Source organism: Sinocyclocheilus grahami, unplaced genomic scaffold (assembly GCF_001515645.1).
Source record: "Sinocyclocheilus grahami isolate Dianchi unplaced genomic scaffold, SAMN03320097.WGS_v1.1 scaffold1757.1, whole genome shotgun sequence".
In the NCBI taxonomy this organism is placed as follows: Eukaryota; Metazoa; Chordata; class Actinopteri; order Cypriniformes; family Cyprinidae; genus Sinocyclocheilus; species Sinocyclocheilus grahami.
In genome coordinates, this window is record NW_015506936.1 from 28291 (window position 1) to 35106 (window position 6816).

Here is a 6816-nt window from a genome sequence, read left to right on the forward strand (position 1 = left end):
AGTTCTACTCAGCCGTCATTGAGTCTGTCCCGTGCACTTCAATAACTGTCTGGTTTGGTTCAGCTACAAAATAAGACTACAGAGAACAGTTCGGACTGCTGAAAGTATTATTGGTGCTCCCCTGCCCACCTTCCCAGAACCGTATACATCCAGAGTGAGGAAAAGGGCTCAGAAAATCACTCTGGATTCCTCACATCCAAGCCATCTCCTTTTTGAACTTTTGCCATCTGGTCGGCGCTACAGTACACCGAATACCAGGACAGCCAGACACAAGAATAGTTTCTTTCCCCAGGCAATCTACCTCATGAGCAGTTAATGTTCTCCCATTGTGCAATAAAAGTATGTGCAATAACCCTATACTTATTTATCACTCTAGATCCTAGTACACCCCTACAACTTATTGGATGCACAATAAGAATTGAGAAGCACCCAGTGTCGCCATAGAAACGCACAATCCTCTCGTAATTAGGCTTCCTTAATTATTATGACATGGCGTGAATGCAGCATTCAGCTCATTTAACCCCAATCAAACACACCTGAACAAGCTACTCAAGGTCTTCCAGATTACTAGAAAGCTACAGACAGGTGAGTTTGATCAGGGTTGGAGTTGACCTGATCTCCTTGGATCTTTAAAACCCCATTAAAACCCCAAGTGTATGTTGCAGCAACACGGTTATTAGTTTTAGTTTTGTGTGCGTCGCTGTCCGCTGCTCCTGACGCACCAATTTCAACGCCTTTTCCAGCAGCGATTATTGTGAGCTTACAGATCAAGAGGATGACAGCTCGAGTGTATTGCTCGTTGATTGCTGTTTTGTGTCTGTCTGGATATTTGAGCATTACAGATGCTACTCCAGGAAAAACCACAGGTGAGAATATCCGTTAACTTCATTCCACAGCCTGCAGAAATAAGTGACTCACAGTTTAGGGATGAGTAGTAGGTTTTACAACTTTTGATTGAGGCAGATAAATGTAAGGTTTAAGACCCGTATTGCAAAACCCCTGATTTCCAAATGCTGAAACCGCACTCCCTGGCCTCCCCTAATGATCCTCTTGAACCCTCTAGGGGTCCTCAAAAAACCCAAGTATCGTGTTGAATTCAATGTCTTAAAGAGACTGAAGTGTTATTTAAAACTTTTGATTTAAGGAAATGAAGCTGTTCAGGATTCAGTGACTCTTTCTGTGTTGTCTGAATAACAGCAAAGCCTGGAGAGTGTCCACCCCAATCATTTGGAATAAAATCGTGTAACACGTCCTGTAACAGTGACTCTAACTGTCCCAACAATAAGAAGTGCTGCAGCAATGGATGTGGACATTACTGTACAGCTCCATATAAAGGTATTTGTCATGTTGTGGTGATTATTAAATGTTTGCCTTATTGTTCTAGTCAAACGTAGGTTTGAATTCATCCCTTTAGGACCGTTTTAAATCCAGGATGGCTTTACAAAATAAAGCAGAATACTACTTAAAATAGAATTCACTCTGTCGGTAAAACTTGCTATTTCTGCTTTGAGTGTTTTGTGCTGTATATTGAAGTGGCATACAGTCATGCATGGACTAAAACTGTCTGTGTCCATGCAGTGAAGGCGGGTCAGTGTCCCAAACCGAAGAAGACTCAAGCATGTGCTGAAAGCTGTTTCCATGATGGCCAGTGTCCTGCCACGCAGAAATGTTGCCCAACCACCTGTGGCCATGCATGCAGTAAACCACGTGGTGGGGGAAGTAGTCGTGGTCGGGGAAGTGGTGGGGGAAGTAGTCGTGGTCCGGGAAGTGGTTGGCGAAGTGGTCATGGTCCGGGAAGTGGTTGGGGAAGTGGTTGGGGAAGTAGTCAAGGAAATGGTCGGGGAAGTGGTTGGGGAAGTAGTCAAGGAAGTGGTCCAGGTCGAGCAAGTGGTCAGTAAAATGGGCATTTTGCATAACACCTACTGGAGATCTTTTCAATGCAGTGCTTTATTCATATGGCATGTGTTCCATGTTTGCTCAAACAGTTTAGAAAGATGTTCTCTTCTCTCCCTTTTTTTTTTTTTTTTAAATAAATACTTTGGCTTTTTTCACAACTGCTTTCTGGCATCAGTGCTTTGTGTAAGGATTTTCTCCCGGAGACCCAAACAGCCCTGATTTAGGAAAGCATTAGTGTGTTTTTTATTTATTTTTTTTTTTTACAAAAAAATACCACTGTCATGGGGCCTTAACGTTAGTAATGACCCTAAAATCTGTTAAGATTTTTGCTGCAGGTGTTTTCTGCACCTTTTGCAAAGTCTTCAGATGGTCAGGAGTGACCCATGCATCTGCCTCATGGGATGCAGTCAGTTTCTCCTCTGTACACGTCATCCATTTTTAAGAAGTACAATTTTAAAGTTGTACTTTTAGAACTTACTTGTAAGCCTACACCGTACAATGTTTCGGGAGTGACAAACGCAAGTGTAAATTACACAAGTCAATTCTGTGATAAAGCAAAGGATGGAACAAAACATCTGACGAGCCACTGTAAAAAAAAAAAAAAAGTAACAATTACAGTAGCAAGTCTGTTGGCTGAATATATTTAGCAGCTTCTACCGTTAAAGATAAAACTTTAATGCAATTTCTTTAATTTAAAAAAAATACTTAATTCGTTGTGTATATAATCCCTACATGCAGTTTGTGTGGGGAACCATCCCAGTTTTGGTGCTATGCCCATGAAAAGACATCAGCAATCCGGTGCAGAGAAAAAGAATTACGCCTGTGCATCACTTTCAGGAACATTTATAATCCTGTGACCCTTTTTTTTTTTTTGTGGCTGTTGACGTTAATGTGTTTTAATGTAGATAATTTAACCACCACCTATGCATCTAATTTTTTTTTCTATGTATTCTTTTCTATATACTGTTCTAAATAGTTTCCATGTTCCCTTATGAAAATTAGCCATGGTTTTACTACGAATAAAACCAAAAACCATGGTTCTTGTAGCCACGGTAACCACAAATGAACCATGCTTTTGTTACTTCAAATAATGGTTTACAAAGTACTAGAATAATATTTTTTTTGTGGTTCTAAAAACAGCCCTAAGCCAACAACAGCCTTTAAAATGACATTTATATTAAAAACAATGAGGCAATAATGATCGGTTCAGTGTTGACTAATTTTCAGGTAAAGTTTTTAAATTCCGGACAATTTGTTGCTAAATGACATTGTGACGTCACTGCGTGAGGACATTATGTAATCGCAATGCAAAACTGCATAGAATACACAATCAGATCACTCAAATCTCAGCAAAAAATACAATGAATATGATTTGAAATGTTAATTTAGATTTGTTAGTAAAACTAAAAAATAAATATATAAAAATACTATATATTTTAAATACAACATTGAATTGAATATTTACACATTTTTTAACAATTACATTTAATATTTTTTCCTAATTAACTAGTAAAACTACACATTCTGAACAGTCATATTTTTAAGCAGTGTATTGGAAGTTAGTTAGTGTGCTAGCACAATGTGCTAATTTGAAGGAATTTTCTGTATTGATTTGCATTGTATTTTGTGTTTTCAGGTTACAACTTAACAGAAAAATTTCTGGAAGAAAATTACCAGTACTTTTTCAATTTTTCTACATATTTTGAACTGATCAACATGTGCAGGTACAAACATAAGGTGTTATCATAAATGAACAATTATTGAACAATTGCAACTAAAAACTTAATTCATGTGATACGTGTACTGCTAGACACCTTTGATTTCCTCTTTTTGTGTGATTTCAAAGGAAAATGTCTTTTTATCACTTGAGTCACAGTTAAAAGTTGCTAAAAGCTAAAAGTTTCCAAATAAATTTAAGTAAATTTGTTGCTAGGTGCTTTTTGAAGAAAAAGTTGCTAAATCTAGCAACAAAATTGCTAAGTTGGCAACACTGGATTGGTTAGTTAATAATTATATGGTTTCATTGAATAACACTGTTAAAATACATAATGTAATACAAAATGAATAATTTATGTACATTACATATTATTACAAATGCCTGTAAAGGGCGCCTAAGGCCTGGTAATTGTTGCTGTTACACTTACAGGATGATCAAATCCCTGTTTAATATTGACCAAACATTCAGGCTAATTCAAATATCCACTTAATCTTAAGGTAGGCCAAAATAACAAACCAAACCAAAATAACTACCCCAAGAATATTTATAAATTACTTTATTTTTGGATTATCTTTTTCTAGGTACATAAAACTTCCCTCTCTTCCTGTCTGCCCATAACCAGGAGAAAAAAAGAAGTACAAACAAAAATGGCATCCTCCCCCTACATTCCCTTAAATGTATGACAAGGCTTGTGAATACTGGTATTCTACCACCCCCTATACATCTTGAGAACAGATTTGAAACATTAATGAATGTGGGTGAGGAATCCCCAAATGTGATTAAAAATGGATCGGATCAGCCAGCAGCTAACATCGCTACTAACTGGTGCTCAAGGTCGAGCAGACAGCGGCATTCAGCTCAGAGTGCAGCCGAGCCCAGGACTCTGATAGTGGGCGACTCCATTATCAGAAACAGCAGTAGCAGGACTACAACAATATGCTGCTTTCATCAAGCAACCGTCTCTGATGTGAACAGGGAACTCTGGAACATTCTGATGAAGCACAAGACTGCAAATTGAATCATCACCCATGTGGGGAAGAATGCTATTCGGAAAGAGCAGTCAGAACTCCTTAAGAAGGACTTCAGTGAACTCTTTGAAACACTTTGAAGACTCAAAGTTCAGTCATTCATCAGTGGACCACTCCCAGCAAGGGGAGCTAATATGTTTTCATGGTTGCTTGGGCTGAACACATGGCTACAACGATCTTGCAATATAAAAGGAGTGAATTTCATCTACAACTTCAATCTTTTCTGGGGCCATAGACAACTGTTTAAACCGGATGGCCTCCACCCAAACTTGGTGCAAGAGTGCTTAAGGACAGTATCTACTTCTCCCTCCGTCATCCTTCAGTAGTGTGTGTCAATCCACTCAGCCTGAATAGCACGCACACACCTGGTCTGAGTCGTCATCTGGTTGACACATCCCACAAGGACACTGATAACACCACGCAGCCACAACAAGCACTGCTCATGGACACCATCCCGGCTGAGTCCTGCCCACAGAGCTCATCACAAACAGACTGTGACGTATCAGAACAGCTCCAAGACTCGGCACCCAAGGACGACTTTCTGGAAAACAGCCTGGGAAGCCAGGACAACATATGTCCTGTGGGCCCAGCTCGTCGTCCTCCTCCTGTGAGAGCTCTCAACTGCTGCCACAATGCCAGGGCCCAAACCCTCCTCCATCTGCTGTAGGTGAACCAAAAACAGCTGATAACGGCTCTCAGTGATATGTGTCGGGTCCCCGCTATAATAGCAGCAACATTCACAAATGTTTACAGAACAAGCGGGAACCCAGTGTGCCTGTAGCTTTCTCTATATCTGTTTTATCAGGTGATAGAAAGTCTAAGGCCTTCTCAAGCCGTACGGCTGACTCATCTAATCTGCGGCCTAATATGCATCAATGTAATGAGGGTGAGGCGGAAGCCGAGGAAGAATCCATATGCGGATGTTTATTGAAGCAGTCCAACAAAACCAAACTCAGGGTCAGTAAAAACAGGCAATGAGGTCAAAAACACAGTAAAGCAATCCAAACAGGCAAAAGAGGTAATCCATAAGAGAAGTCAAAACAAACAGATAAACAGGTCATACACGTGGTAAGAAGGCAGAGATACAAACTCTTGGTAAGGCAGGATAAACTGGCAATACTTTGCAAAGTAGTCATGTGGTGGCCAGGTTAATATGGCCACTAAACAGAAAGTGGTTGCAGAGAAAGCAAAGGGAGTGCTAACAGTCAATACTCGGTCGAGGGCTCCCTCTGCTGGCTTGGTGTTACAGAACCCCCCCTCTAGGAGTGACTCCTGGTGCTCTGCGTGGGCGTCCCCGTGGTCATGGTGCTGGACGGTCGGGCCTGGCTCAATGAAATTCCTCTATGAGTGAGGGGTCCAGTATATCGGAAGCAGGTATCCATGATCTCTCCTCAGGTCTGTATCCCTCCCAGTCCCCCAGGTATTGAAGCCGACCCCCTCTACGCCTCGAGTCCAGTAGCATCTTCACCTTATAAGCTGGTGATCCATCAATGTCCAGCGGAGGCGGTGGCTCTTGGGACTCAGCGTTGGGGTCAGCATTCGGGTGGACCGGTTTGAGGAGCGAGACATGAAATGATGGAGAGATGTGGTAGTTAGCAGGAAGCTCAAGCTGATATGTAACCTCATTGATCTGTTTTAAGATTTTGAATGGGCCAACATACCTTGGGCTGAGCTTTCTGCTCGGCAGACATAGCTTGATGTCCCTTGTAGAGAGCCAGACCCTCTGTCCTGGTTGGTAGGGAGGATGTGGGCGCTGTCTTCGGTTTGCCTGGAGTTTTTGAACTCGTACAGCTCTTTGAAGATGAACATGAGCGCTATCCCACACCCTCTCGCAACGACGTATCCAGTCATCTACTGCAGGAATGGAGGAAGGTTTGCCAGACCACGGGAACAATGGAGGTTGATATCCTAATACACATTGGAATGGAGTGAGTCCTGTAGAGGCATGGGTTAAAGAGTTTGGGCATATTCCGCCCATGGCAATAATTCGGCCCACCGATTCTGTTCCCGGCTGCAGTAGGTTCTCAGATATCTACCAATCTCCTAATTGAGTCGCTCGACTTGACCGTTTGACTGTGGGTGATAGCCTGACATCAGACTCACATTGATGTCCAATTGTCGGCAGAAAGCTTTCCACACCTGAGAGGTGAATTGAGTCCCTCGATCCGAGACGAT

General features: G+C 41.6%; 1 long non-coding RNA gene across 1 annotated transcript in view; it reads left to right on the forward strand.

Moving 5' to 3' along the window:
* The first annotated feature begins 627 nt into the window (after positions 1 to 627).
* Positions 628 to 6816, forward strand: part of LOC107572478 (uncharacterized) — a 9123-nt gene continuing 2934 nt past the window's right edge. The window contains exons 1-3 of the long non-coding RNA XR_001607353.1: positions 628 to 866; positions 1198 to 1335; positions 5133 to 5135. This is a non-coding gene — a long non-coding RNA (uncharacterized lncRNA). The remainder of the gene's footprint in view (positions 867 to 1197; positions 1336 to 5132; positions 5136 to 6816) is intronic.